Source organism: Eurosta solidaginis, chromosome 5, assembly GCF_040869045.1.
Source record: "Eurosta solidaginis isolate ZX-2024a chromosome 5, ASM4086904v1, whole genome shotgun sequence".
Lineage (NCBI taxonomy): Eukaryota > Metazoa > Arthropoda > Insecta > Diptera > Tephritidae > Eurosta > Eurosta solidaginis.
The window spans coordinates 73,686,115-73,699,736 of NC_090323.1; the positions used below are offsets into that span (position 1 = coordinate 73,686,115).

At 43.1% G+C, this 13,622-nt stretch overlaps 1 protein-coding gene across 1 annotated transcript in view; it reads left to right on the forward strand.

The window, feature by feature from the left end:
- The window catches only part of LOC137234009 (tRNA (guanine(26)-N(2))-dimethyltransferase-like), a 454,486-nt gene extending 441,037 nt beyond the window's left edge, over nt 1–13,449 (forward strand). The window contains exon 6 of the mRNA XM_067757650.1: nt 13,213–13,449. The gene's annotated coding sequence lies outside the window, so the exon portion shown is untranslated. The remainder of the gene's footprint in view (nt 1–13,212) is intronic.
- Nucleotides 13,450–13,622: the final 173 nt, after the last annotated feature.

The window sequence follows — 13,622 nt, forward strand, 5'->3', positions numbered from 1 at the left end:
ATTGATTGCAACCTTTTTACATTTAGTTCTTGATAACCCTCCAAACGGGGAAAGGTATTTATACTTAGTTCCTTTCTTTTTTTTTTTTTGAGTGTATGAAATACAAAAAAAAGGAACCTTATAGGTATGCTACGACTTGTTACTTAGACCAGGACCGCATGTTAGCAGTAATTTTCGAACCAAACGAAACAAAAAAAAATTTTCGCTTGGTTACACCCAACAAAAAATTGCGCTCTCATGAACGGCCTGCGTATGGTTTGAATCTTGCGTTCGCGCTTTCAAAGTAATTTTGCTAAGGTTTTATAATAAGCGTTTGTAAAAGAAATGTACTGTATATTAAGACTTAAGTGGAGTGTAGTGGTCAGTGACATGGAACGAACTCACCCATTGTTCTAAATGTTGTGGTTACTGTGAGTGGCGTTGCAACAGGCCTAGGTTCGGGGCCCTGTTGTTGTTGCGGTCCGCGTCGTGATGCTGCAGCGGCCTATAGTTGGCGGCCCGGCTGCCGTTGTTAGTAAAGCTGGTGGTTATTGCGCGCGACGATGCGCCGTCGAGTATGGTAGCGTGCGCGCGGATGGTGGCAGCGCGCGATTTCGTTGGCGCTATTGTTGCCGCACTGTAATTACGGCTCTGCTGTTGTTGTTGTAACTGGTGGTTTCTGTAAGTCTGGTGGTGGTGTTGCCAATTGAGTCGTTGTTGGACCATATAGATGGGTTGTGGCTAACATTGCCGTTTCAACGGGCACATGAGCCTATAAAGTGTGTGCCACAGGTGGTTGTAACTTTACTGCAACCACATTCATGTACACCTAACCGCTTGCAAATGTTTGAACCAACTTTTCAATTGTAGTGAGACTCCTCGCTGTTTTAATGCGTTCAGCAAAATTCGTATATTTTATACTTAGTAAAAGATGACTGATTGAACATAAATGGAATAAGTTCTGCTTTTTATAGTTAATAGCAGAGAAGTATGTTATAAACGATTTTCAAATGTTGTCTTTTTAGATCACATTTATTTTTCTGCAGATTGATTGATAACGTTGCAGATATCTTTCTCGTAACTTCTGCAATATTGTTACTTCATTTGCACTTTCCTGGTGTACAACTAGTTTTCTTTGTTTTTTTATAGTTGAACGGAGTGCCTTTTCCTAAAGACTTAGCTGGAAAAATATGTTGGAACCACTTGTTCTGTATGAGTTTGCCGTTTTTCATAGACGACACGCAATTCCAACGATGAGACCCACGTACGCACACGTTTTGGAGTTTAGTCAAAGCCTTCACAACTCATTAGACTTTTAGGTTATGGTTGCTGATATCAATTTCGTAGTACAATTAATCGTCACTTCAACTTGTTTCAAATTTTGTTGGCTTGTACTGAAATGCCAAGTCCACACGAGTATCTATTACACACTTATTGCTGTATTCTCATTTTTTTTTTTTGGCCTTTCCGGACGCGTGCCATCCACTTAATTGAAATTTTCTTCTTTTCGTGTCGTCTGCAGAAAACGTGGTAGTTAAAAAAAAAGGGCTCTTTTTTCCTTAGTGATCGCCGGTCTGTCATTTCCTTCTTGTTTTCGATAATTTTCATCGCAACCTTCGCCACATCGCTAGGTGTGTTCCCGTGAACACGCTCCCAAGTGGATCGCAGCCATATGCCGTAGCAGCAGACCGTAACAAACCTGCTTCGCTTTGGAGACCTGACGATGAAGCGAACAGGAAACCGGGTCAGCTGTGGGAAGCTACTGCCAGGGAACTTCGACGACAAGCAACGTGGGGCACGACTCACCCCTGAGATAAGAGTCTCAAAGTCCTACTACGAGCTAGCCGGGCAACATAGGTCCATCAAAAAAAAATTTAGTCAAATTTGGGAATTAATTTCGTTTCCTAGTTTTAAAAGGGCTTTGCGGCAAGTAGACATTTGTTATGGAGAACTCGTCAAAACTCCGAAAGGTTTTAGTGGTTATCGCCCCCACAAAAGGCAAGACAAAAAAAAAGTATAGACATTTTGATGGGGAGAACTCGTCCAAACTCCGAAAGGCTAGTCCGGCTTAAGCGTGGACTGCCAGGGTGTTCACGGTCCTCGGTGAGTACGCGTGTGAACATCCTATGAGGTCAGTGCTCGGGGAGGACACTGGGCGAGATGTCCCCGACCGCCAAAACGCCCAGACAAAAGTCCAATTGGTGGGTATATAAAAAAAATCAAATTGTAGTTCGGTAAGGAAACGTTTTCTGGTTCATTGCGGACGAATGTCCGAAGCGTGGAAGCGACCTATTAATTTCCCGTTTAGGTCCTCGAGATCATACAACGCATTGCCTACTTTTCGAAGCACGCGACACTTCAGGTATTTCGGTAAGAATTTGGCGTTAATGCCCTGTTTGAAGTTACTTAAGGCAAAGTTTCTTCTGAAAACTTCCTGACCTTCCTTGTAGTTGACTTGCCTAGAGCGCTTGTTATAGGTGATTGCTCCCCTATCCTTGGCCTGATCTAAATTTCTACGGATCTGCTCACGAATATTGGTCAACTTGTCAGCTCGGCTTTCTACCGTAACCTGGTCTTCTCGAAGGCTGTCGAGTTTCCCTAAAATGTTGTACGTTGAGGCATGCTGGACCATGTTTTGGCCATATAATACAAAGTATGGAGAACACTGAATCGCCGTATGAAAATCACTTCTCAAAACTGATAAAATTTCGGGTATATGTTTATCCCAATTAGTGTGGTCAGGTTTATCCTTCAGGAAAATCCTAATCTTAGAAACAATTTCTCTATTGACGCGTTCGGATGCGTTCGCTTGGGGAGAATATAGCCCCGTCCTCACGTGCGTCACCCCGTAGTTTGCAAAAAATTGGTTCATTTCCTTCGAGATAAACTGTTTACCATTGTCACTGTGAATAAACTCAGGGACCCCTACAGCCGGAAAAATTTCTGAAGCGAAGTAATTTATAACGTTAACAGTGGTAGCTCTCTGCATGGGTTTTAGCCAAACGTATTTGGAAAAATGGTCTAGTGCTATGAAAAGAAATTGATTTCGCCGCTTGGATCTCGGATACGGCCCTAGAAAGTCGCAATACAACCGCTGAAATGGCCTTTCGGATTCAAAGGTACTCCCTATAGGTGGTCTCGACTGCTGATTGGTGGGTTTTACCGTTTTGCAGGTGTCACAACGCTGGACGTAGTCCCTGACGTCCTTAGCCTGCTGCGGCCAGAAGTACTTCTGCCTAACACGCTCTAAGGTTTTCTGCCATCCGCCATGGTAACTCCGGTTAGCGTCATGTGCTAATCTCACTGCTTCCTCAGTCAACCCTTTTGGCAACCACAAACGCCACAGCGAGTCTTCTTCCCCTTCCAACCCCTTACGAAACTTAACTCTCTTGAAGATTACACCGTCCACAACTCGTAAATCCGGAAGTGACTCCTCGTTTTCGGTGACGGTCCGAATTAAGTCTAAATACTCATTGCTGGTAAATTCGGGAGAGACTAAGTCTATTTCTCCGGGTGTGGTAGTGAAAGTTAACTCGTCAACGTCAAAACGCGACAACGCGTCTGGTACTACATTCAGGGTGCCCTTACGATGTTCCATTCTAAAATCGTATCTTTGCAGTAGGAGTGACCATCTCGCCAATCTCCCGCTCAAGTCTTTTTGTGTCATCAACCACTTGAGACTGGAGTGGTCCGTAACAATCCGAAAAGGTAATCCTTCGACATAGGGTCGGAAACGCTTCACGCTAATTATGGCTGCGAGACATTCCAGCTCGGTTACTGTATAATTGCGTTGAGCATTATTCAGCTTTTTCGATACGAACGCGATTGGATGCTCAGCGCCCTCATCGTCGACCTGGAACAACACTCCGCCAACACCTATTTTGGAAGCGTCGCATTGTATTACGAATTCCCTTGAAAAGTCTGGTTGGGCCAAGACAGGGGCGGAACTCAAAGCTACTTTTAGCTTCTCGAAGGCCTCTACAGCTTCAGAGGTAAGCTTGAACGGGCCTGCTGACTTACGGAGACAGTCGGTCAAGGGACCTGCCAAGTCAGCAAAATTGGTAATAAACGTTCGGTACCAATTCGCCATGCCCACAAACCTACGCACTTGCCGAGGGGATTTAGGGATCGGGAAGTTTTGTATTGCTTCTACTTTTCCCGGATCCACTTTCAGACACCCGCTGCCTATCAAATACCCTAAGTAGCGTATTTCCTTCTGACAAAATTTACTTTTTTCCACATTTATTGTCAGACCTGCATCTCTCAAACAGTTCGCCACTTCCGCTAGCAAGTTTAGATGATCCTCAAAATTAGTGCTACATACCATCAGATCGTCCAGGTAGACAAAGACGTTCTCTCGCAGACGCGAAGGGATCGCCTTGTCCATCAGCCTACTCATAGTCTGCGGTCCATTGCACAGACCAAATGGCATCACCTTAAAGTGGTACAGAGGCCTCCCCGGAACTGCGAATGCTGTTTTTTCCTTTGAGGACTCTGTCAATTTGATCTGGAAGAACGCGTCTTTCAGATCAATGCCACTAATAAAATGCGTGTCCTTGAGTCTGCTCAATAAGCCGTTGATATGGGGTAGGGGGTACGAATCCTTCTTAGTCACCGCGTTGACCTTTCTCGAATCTATGCACAGCCTGACTTTGCCTGGTTTCCGGACCAGTACTACAGGACTACACCACGGGGAGTTGGATTCCTCTATAACTCCTAACTGTAGTAACCTGTCTAGTTCTCTAAAAGCTTCGGCTTGCCTCGGCGGCGAAAGAGGGAAATGTTTGCTTTTTATGGGTACAGCATCACCGGTGTCGATGTGATGCTCCACTAATTTAGTTTGCCCTAGGCCTAACTTCTCGTACGAAGGAAACGTCTCGATGACTTTTCGCAATCCTGATTTCTGTTCTGGTGACAATTCATGGAGGTTAAGTTCCTCTTCCTTTTCAAGCCTAGTCTCTAAACACTCTACGCTCGGGAATATTTCGGGAGCTAACGCGAATGCTCTCCAAAAATCTACCCCGAAGTATGCTTCTTGGAGCAATGAGGGAACAAGGTAAAAACGAATAATCTTTGTGAGATTTTTAAAAGTGACCGGCAGAGATACTGAGCCTAAAATTTTTTGTTTGTTGCCGCCTGCGGTATATACGAACGCATGTAAGGGCTGATATTCGAAGCCGTTATCCTTTAGGAATTCTACTCCATTTTTCCCTAAGATGGAGACGTTGGCTCCCGAGTCTAACAACCCTACAAGAAAACTATTTTTAATTCTAGCCTTTACTAAAGGCCTTTCGTCCTCTGTAAGCGTTAACGTGGTGGCTTGCAGCAGTCTACGCTCCTGTACTCTCCGGTGGTATCTCTTCCTACACTTCAAAATATTGTCCGATACCGGATATTGGTCAAAAATGGTATGTCTCAATTGTTCATACCTATCCTCCCTTTCTTTTAGGGTTGGGAAAAGTTGCGTTTGGCACGCGACATCCCTATGCTGGCGTCGCAGAATTTTGATTTGCTCGCCCATCGTGAAAGAGGACGTTCGACTCTCGGCTTCAGAACTGTCTGTACTGTCAGGGTAAGTTATTATTACTTTGGAGGGCTCTTCTGCCAGGGTACTACAGCACCTCGGAAGCTCACCACCTCCATGCAGAGATTCGCCCTCTGGGTCAGCGCACGGGACGACGCCTCGAGCACTGGCTGATGTGGGGGCTATGAAGCCGAACGAGGTTCCCCCGCCTTCTCGCTCGGGTACTGGTTTCCCTGCCTGCGATGGTCCCTAGGGCATTTGGGGGTGAATACACCCTTATACCCACATTTAAAACAAAAAGGACTTTTTATGGGTTCCTCACAATATATATAGGAGTGCCCCATTCCTTGGCAATTCCAGCATTGGATTCCCGAGTAGTCCGGTCTTCTGCTGCGTCTATATTCCAGCGCCTCTATCTGCGGGTCTATCTCGCCGTCCTCGCCTTCCATCTTCATGTCCGGGGTTGTCACGCGTGCCTCGCTTACATGCCGTCCTGGGTAAATGGCTCCCAGCAGCTTGCTCTCTTTCAGCACTTGTTCACCTCTGCGTGCTACATCGCGTAGATCATGGAGGTTCCTCACGTCCGCATTAAAAAGCATTAGCTTAAGGCTACTGTTGACGTTCCTTTTTATTATGTCAATCAGTAGAAGCTCTGACATTGGCTCCCTTAAGCGCGCGTTCAAGGAGATTATGTCCGCGTGAAACACGTCATAACACTCACTTGCCTTTTGCTTCCGCATGGAGATCTCCATCATGATCTCGTGGTCCGTTTTCAAGGTGCCAAACTCTCTTTTTAAGGAGTAGCACAAAAAGGCATATGTCGCATTTGGGTTTTGTTTGGTAAACAGCCAGTACCATTCTTCGGCTCGTCCAGAAAGGAACAAGTGGAAACTGGCCATTATTTGTTCGTCCGGGCATTGTGTGCGCTCACACAAAGTGTTCAGTTTAAACAGAAAATCGGCTACGCTGCCATTGCCGTCGAACGCGATTTTCCACTCCTGCGGTTTTACGGTGATGCTGCTTGGAGTCGGGTACATTGGTGGTACTCCCGATGGCAATGGGTTACGGTCCATCCTACTCGCGTTCCTGTGTTGCTGGTGCGCTTGCTGCGTGGATTCGAGAGCGGCGTTGAGCTGGGCCATGTTGGATCTAATTGAGCCCATCTCTCTCCGCATTTCCTCCTGCGAAGCCTGAAACAGTTGGTGTAGCACGTCCACCCACGAGCCTGCACGGTTGGCTTCGTCCTGCGTTCCTAAGGTCCGATCGCTTGTAGCGTCTCCGAAATTTCCTATGTCCTGGTTTGGGGGTAAGGCACCAGCTCCTTCGGGTGCGTAGATCGCCGCATTGGGCATTAGCCCCGAGATATCGTGCACGTTCACATGACTGGTGCTTACGGGTATGTCTATTTTGTCGCGCGGGTCGTTCAGGTCCGAGCCTATGTTAAACAGCGCGGGATCTCCGCGATGTCCCCCTACTGGGGTGTGCACCACCAAGGGACGCCTGGCCTTGGGGAAAGCCCCCCTATTATTGCTACCCCGATTCGGGTTTCCCCTGTAATTCCCCGCGCTCCCGAACGGTGTGTTCCGGCCCTGATGCCCGAATGGCTGGTCGCGCGACATGTTCAGGGGGGAAAAAAAAATTTTGGTCAAGCAAAAACTTATGCCCGTACGGCGCTTAGAAAAAAAAAATTATATGGAGGAAAAAAAAATAAAAATTTGAGCGCGAATAATTACTGCAAAAAAAAAATCGCAAAAAAAAATTTTCAGTTAAATATGTGTCCTAATACTCATGGGAATGCTGACATCCCCCTCCGAAGGCACTCGGGATACAGGCAAAACTAAAAAATGAAAAAAAAAAAAAAATTACATAAACTCATTCATACATGTCCCTAGTGCTCCCAACCGCAGTGCGAGGGGGTCTTAAGGCCCCCTCCGGGACTGGTTGGGGTCACTAGGGTCACTCCAGGCACACACGGGTCGGTCTCAACACGCCCAGCCGCAACGCAGGGGCAGTCTCCAGGGGGCTTGCCCCTGGGACTGGTTGGGGGTGTTGAGGCCTCCCGTCCATCCTCGCTGGACACCCCTCCTGCCTTCGCCGCAATGGGTGGAGCGGTTTCGGAACCGCTCCCCCAGTCTGGCGGGACAGGAAGGAGTGCCACTCTGAATCCCAGCTCAACCCGTCACAGTCCAGGTGGTATTCGAATCTACCACCTGGGACGTGGGATGAGCTGGGGTTCTTCCAACTCACACACACTCTCGCACAAGACAACACAAAATTCGGCATATAACTAAAAAAACTACTTTACAAAAAAAACTTTTTAAAATTTACTAATAAGAGAAAAAAAAACCCAATTAGCGGACATATATTTTCCAATGCCGACTGCAGACAACTTTCCGGGAAAACAAAAAAAAACCCCAATTACAAAAAAAAATAAAGTGCGTGCAGCACTGCCTCACTGGGTGAAATCAAAAAAAATCCGGAGGACTGACGTGAAGTCCCGTGACCCCTTCGGCCACTGCCCCCGATGACCAGCCCGGACAACCTGATCCGTCCAACCATCCCACCGCAACGTAGGTGGCAGCTTCTGTGGCTGCTCACTCGGACTGGTGGGATGGTCAACCTCACAGGTTGACCCGACTGACCCTCGCGGCCAGCGCCTTAGGTGCCACGTTGGGCGCCATCTGTTATGGCGCCCTCAGCAACTGTCATCGATGATCATTCCGGACAACTTGATCCGTCCAACCATCCCACCGCAACGCAGGTGGCTGCTCCTGCGGCTGCTCACCTCGGACTGGTGGGATGGTCAACTTCACAAGTTGACCCGGAATGATCAGCGCGACAGCGCCTTAGGCACCAAATCCCGTTGGGCGCCATCTGTTATGGAAACGCATTTACGATGGAAGCAGTAAGGAAGGCGGTCGGCATGATGTTGTGGTGCACAGTGGCTAGTCATTGTCGGCTGGGGCGGGTCCTTGCCAACCTTACTGTTCCTGCGCCATAAACAGAGAAAATGGTCATATCATGCCTGTTCAAAAGCAACAGCTGTCAAATTCAAAACAAACTGACAGAAGCGCAGAGACCGACTCAAAACGCTTATAAATTCAAAAGAAAACAACATCCGGCCGAACCGGATGTCACGGACAGACCGTTAACATTCAAAGATTTAAATTCAAATTCTAAAGAAAAGAAACTCAAAAGAAACTAAACGCAACAAAAATTACCGAACCGGACATGACCGGTTACTAACTCTAAAATCAAAATTCAAAAAAAAACTGCTGAAAAATAAAATTACAAAAAAAAGCTGAAAATTAAAATAAATAAAAAAGAAAAGGGCCGAATATACATAGGGGGCGCCGCGGGTGTTGTTGCGACGCCCGGTGCTTGTCCCACCCTCAAAATCCATGGCCACCGACGCACCTAAATTTCGGTGGCCCCTTACCTGGTTCCCTAAGTGCCTTCTAAATGAGAAGAATCATCAGCATTCCCATTTTTTTTGTTTAAATTTATTGACAATTCATTATAAATTCCTTATAACCGTTCGATATAATTTCTTAGGTGGTTATTGCCAACCAAGCTGTCCTCATCTAAGAACTTATTTGAAATGTCTACAAACTCTTTGTTTTATCTTAACTTAAATTGCTAATACTGGAGTTACTCCACAGGACGCCAGTCATTTTGTTTTATTCAATGTTAAATAAGAAAATCAATAAAGTCGATACTTAGATTAAACTATTAATATTCGGAACGTATAATGAATGAAATTAATCAAAGCTGTCATGTCTATATTTTAATCTACTAGAACGACGAAGACCACTTTGAGTCACACTATTACCAACAGCTTTATAACTATCAAGAAGACTTGGAAATCCAGAACATGAAGCTTTAGTTTGAGATTCTTCTTTAGAATCTTCATCATTAATTTCTGTTAAATTTTCATTAATATTTCCCGAAAGTTCAATTTCTTCACATTGAAGGTCTTTACTAGGAAGAATTTGAACAGTAATCTCAACCAGGTTTTTATTAATCAAAGCATTATCATCAATATTTATCTCTTAATAATTGTAAATTAAGCAAAGCTCTAGAATAAATACAATTAGCTTAAATTTTTCTTTCTTTTGAATTATTTAAACTTTCGCATATTTTCATTTCTTTCTCATATGCTCGTATGTATGTACATCTACAACTGTGTTATATAAGGTATAATACAAAAAATATGTTACGTATATGCTTAAATGTTTCTATACGTCTTTATTTTATTTGTTTGTGAGTTTTTGTTGAGAACTTTGGATATATTTTCCTTAAATTGTATATAGAAAAAAAAATTTTATTGATTGCAACCTTTTTACATTTAGTTCTTGATAACCCTCCAAACGGGGAAAGGTATTTATACTTAGTTCCTTTCTTTTTTTTTTTTTGAGTGTATGAAATACAAAAAAAAGGAACCTTATAGGTATGCTACGACTTGTTACTTAGACCAGGACCGCATGTTAGCAGTAATTTTCGAACCAAACGAAACAAAAAAAAATTTTCGCTTGGTTACACCCAACAAAAAATTGCGCTCTCATGAACGGCCTGCGTATGGTTTGAATCTTGCGTTCGCGCTTTCAAAGTAATTTTGCTAAGGTTTTATAATAAGCGTTTGTAAAAGAAATGTACTGTATATTAAGACTTAAGTGGAGTGTAGTGGTCAGTGACATGGAACGAACTCACCCATTGTTCTAAATGTTGTGGTTACTGTGAGTGGCGTTGCAACAGGCCTAGGTTCGGGGCCCTGTTGTTGTTGCGGTCCGCGTCGTGATGCTGCAGCGGCCTATAGTTGGCGGCCCGGCTGCCGTTGTTAGTAAAGCTGGTGGTTATTGCGCGCGACGATGCGCCGTCGAGTATGGTAGCGTGCGCGCGGATGGTGGCAGCGCGCGATTTCGTTGGCGCTATTGTTGCCGCACTGTAATTACGGCTCTGCTGTTGTTGTTGTAACTGGTGGTTTCTGTAAGTCTGGTGGTGGTGTTGCCAATTGAGTCGTTGTTGGACCATATAGATGGGTTGTGGCTAACATTGCCGTTTCAACGGGCACATGAGCCTATAAAGTGTGTGCCACAGGTGGTTGTAACTTTACTGCAACCACATTCATGTACACCTAACCGCTTGCAAATGTTTGAACCAACTTTTCAATTGTAGTGAGACTCCTCGCTGTTTTAATGCGTTCAGCAAAATTCGTATATTTTATACTTAGTAAAAGATGACTGATTGAACATAAATGGAATAAGTTCTGCTTTTTATAGTTAATAGCAGAGAAGTATGTTATAAACGATTTTCAAATGTTGTCTTTTTAGATCACATTTATTTTTCTGCAGATTGATTGATAACGTTGCAGATATCTTTCTCGTAACTTCTGCAATATTGTTACTTCATTTGCACTTTCCTGGTGTACAACTAGTTTTCTTTGTTTTTTTATAGTTGAACGGAGTGCCTTTTCCTAAAGACTTAGCTGGAAAAATATGTTGGAACCACTTGTTCTGTATGAGTTTGCCGTTTTTCATAGACGACACGCAATTCCAACGATGAGACCCACGTACGCACACGTTTTGGAGTTTAGTCAAAGCCTTCACAACTCATTAGACTTTTAGGTTATGGTTGCTGATATCAATTTCGTAGTACAATTAATCGTCACTTCAACTTGTTTCAAATTTTGTTGGCTTGTACTGAAATGCCAAGTCCACACGAGTATCTATTACACACTTATTGCTGTATTCTCATTTTTTTTTTTTGGCCTTTCCGGACGCGTGCCATCCACTTAATTGAAATTTTCTTCTTTTCGTGTCGTCTGCAGAAAACGTGGTAGTTAAAAAAAAAGGGCTCTTTTTTCCTTAGTGATCGCCGGTCTGTCATTTCCTTCTTGTTTTCGATAATTTTCATCGCAACCTTCGCCACATCGCTAGGTGTGTTCCCGTGAACACGCTCCCAAGTGGATCGCAGCCATATGCCGTAGCAGCAGACCGTAACAAGTTGAACGGCGATAGAAAATCGTTTTTTTTTTTTTTTCTAAAATGCAAGAAACTTCAAGAAGAACGTAAGTTTCTAATTATTTGTGTGTTACTTTGACGTTGGCGTTGCGTTGCTTATGGATTGAAGCAATTAAAGCACGTGTGTTCAAAGTCATATGTAGACGCAACGCAAGTGCCAAAACGAGGCAGAAGTCACCTTAAGCGTATTTGCTTTAGGTGTTATTTATCAATATTAATTAAAAATGTTAGATCTCCTAAAAAGTTGAACTTAGGCAAGATACACAATAGGCGTAGCTTCGTAGACGCCTGCAAAATATGACATGCAGCTAAGATCTCTCTACACCTCAAGATTGCTTATGCTGTGCCTAATACGCGTCTATGAAGCTACGCCTCGTGTCCATATTCTCTTAGATTATATTTCGAATACATTTTTTTTAGCTTTAAACTTTGTTCATAATATTCATGTACATGTCTACTGCTATGGCAGTCGTTGCATTTACTATTTCATTATTAAAAAAAAAAAATTTAGTTCGAAAAAATGCAACCTTATCACGTGCATTCTCAAACACGGTTGCCACACCATGTTGTCGTTTTGGACCTAAATTTATCGAAAAAAGGACCAGACGTCAAAAAAAGGACCAAATGTTAGTTTTATTTTATTGGTATACAAACAATTCGGCAAGTTACTAGAGTATCGTATTTGTTGTAAAAAGCGAAAATTGTAGGATGTTTCAGGGGTGTCCTATATAAAATTTTAATAAAGGACACACTTGGCTTTAGTTCAAACTGCACAAACAAAAATAAAGTGTACCTTTAGGTATCACATTTTCAAATTTTTAGGATAAGACTATGTCTTTCACCAATATAACGTTGTGAACCTAGTTTTGCTTGATTGCAATGAAATAAAATGTATAGCGGTTAGATTTTAGTAAGGAACGGTTAAAAAGTTTGCGTTGTGGCAAACCCAATAAATCGTAAATGAAACTAAGCAATTGTGTTCATGCTATTTTTATAGATGCTTTCATTTTCACTCACATTTTAAACTTCATACCAGAGCCTAGATCCAGTAAGTGTGAGTTTTGAACTCAGACTAAAAATGAAGCGTCTTAAACGTTTCAACTGTATAATAATTGAATACCGATCGAAATATCTAAACACTAAAAGAAGTATTTTTCTGATAAGTGCGTTGTTTCATCAAAAATCAATGACAATGTGCTTGTCCGAACATGCAACACTTCATTTTGAATGCCTCGCCCAAATTATCTCCCAAGTGAAATGTCATTGTTCTGATACATTTTATTGATAGAGCAATTTTCGTGGTAAGAATTCCATTGGAGTAAATTGAAAATTATATGTGGGTAATAGATTTGCGGCAATTTTTTAGCAGTGTTTTGAATTTTTGTTTCAGTGAAAAAGAAATAAAAGTACCAAAACCGTGCCGAAAAAGACCCAACATTGAGAAATAGGGACCAACGGACCATATAGGGGAGGAGGGGAGTGTACTGAAGTGGCAACCGTGTTCTCAAATGCAAGCTTCCACATCAAATACATATACATGTAAGTACTTCGACATTACGAAATAAATTGTCGCGTTGTGAGGCTAATTATTTTTGCATAAAAGCTTTCTGACCACCACAATACCACAGATTAAGTATACAATTTCACAAAAATACTTTTTTTTCGAAAAATCACACAGAATATCCGCAGTCATAGTGTACCTATACCAAGTGTGTTCACTAAGCGATAAACGTCAAAACTACAAACAGCCTCGCTCACCTGATGGAAATCTCAGGTCTAGAGTCGCATTTTTAGTCTCAACGACAACATTTTTGACTACCAATCGTATGGACTTTTTCAATTTTTCAATCATTCGGAGCATTCGGTAATGGTATCCATTTTGAATTCGCTGTCATTCCGAATCCAGCGAGTGCCTGTCAGAATGCTTGACAGATAAGTCAACACACTTGTACTTGTACACTATGTCCGCAGTCATTGTTTACGAATTTAGAAACAATGAGAATGGCAAATACGAACGTGTATGAAATGTAACGTCAAAACGTATATGCACATGGTTGTATTTATATGCACGAAAATGCTTTAAAATCGCATGAAATTGT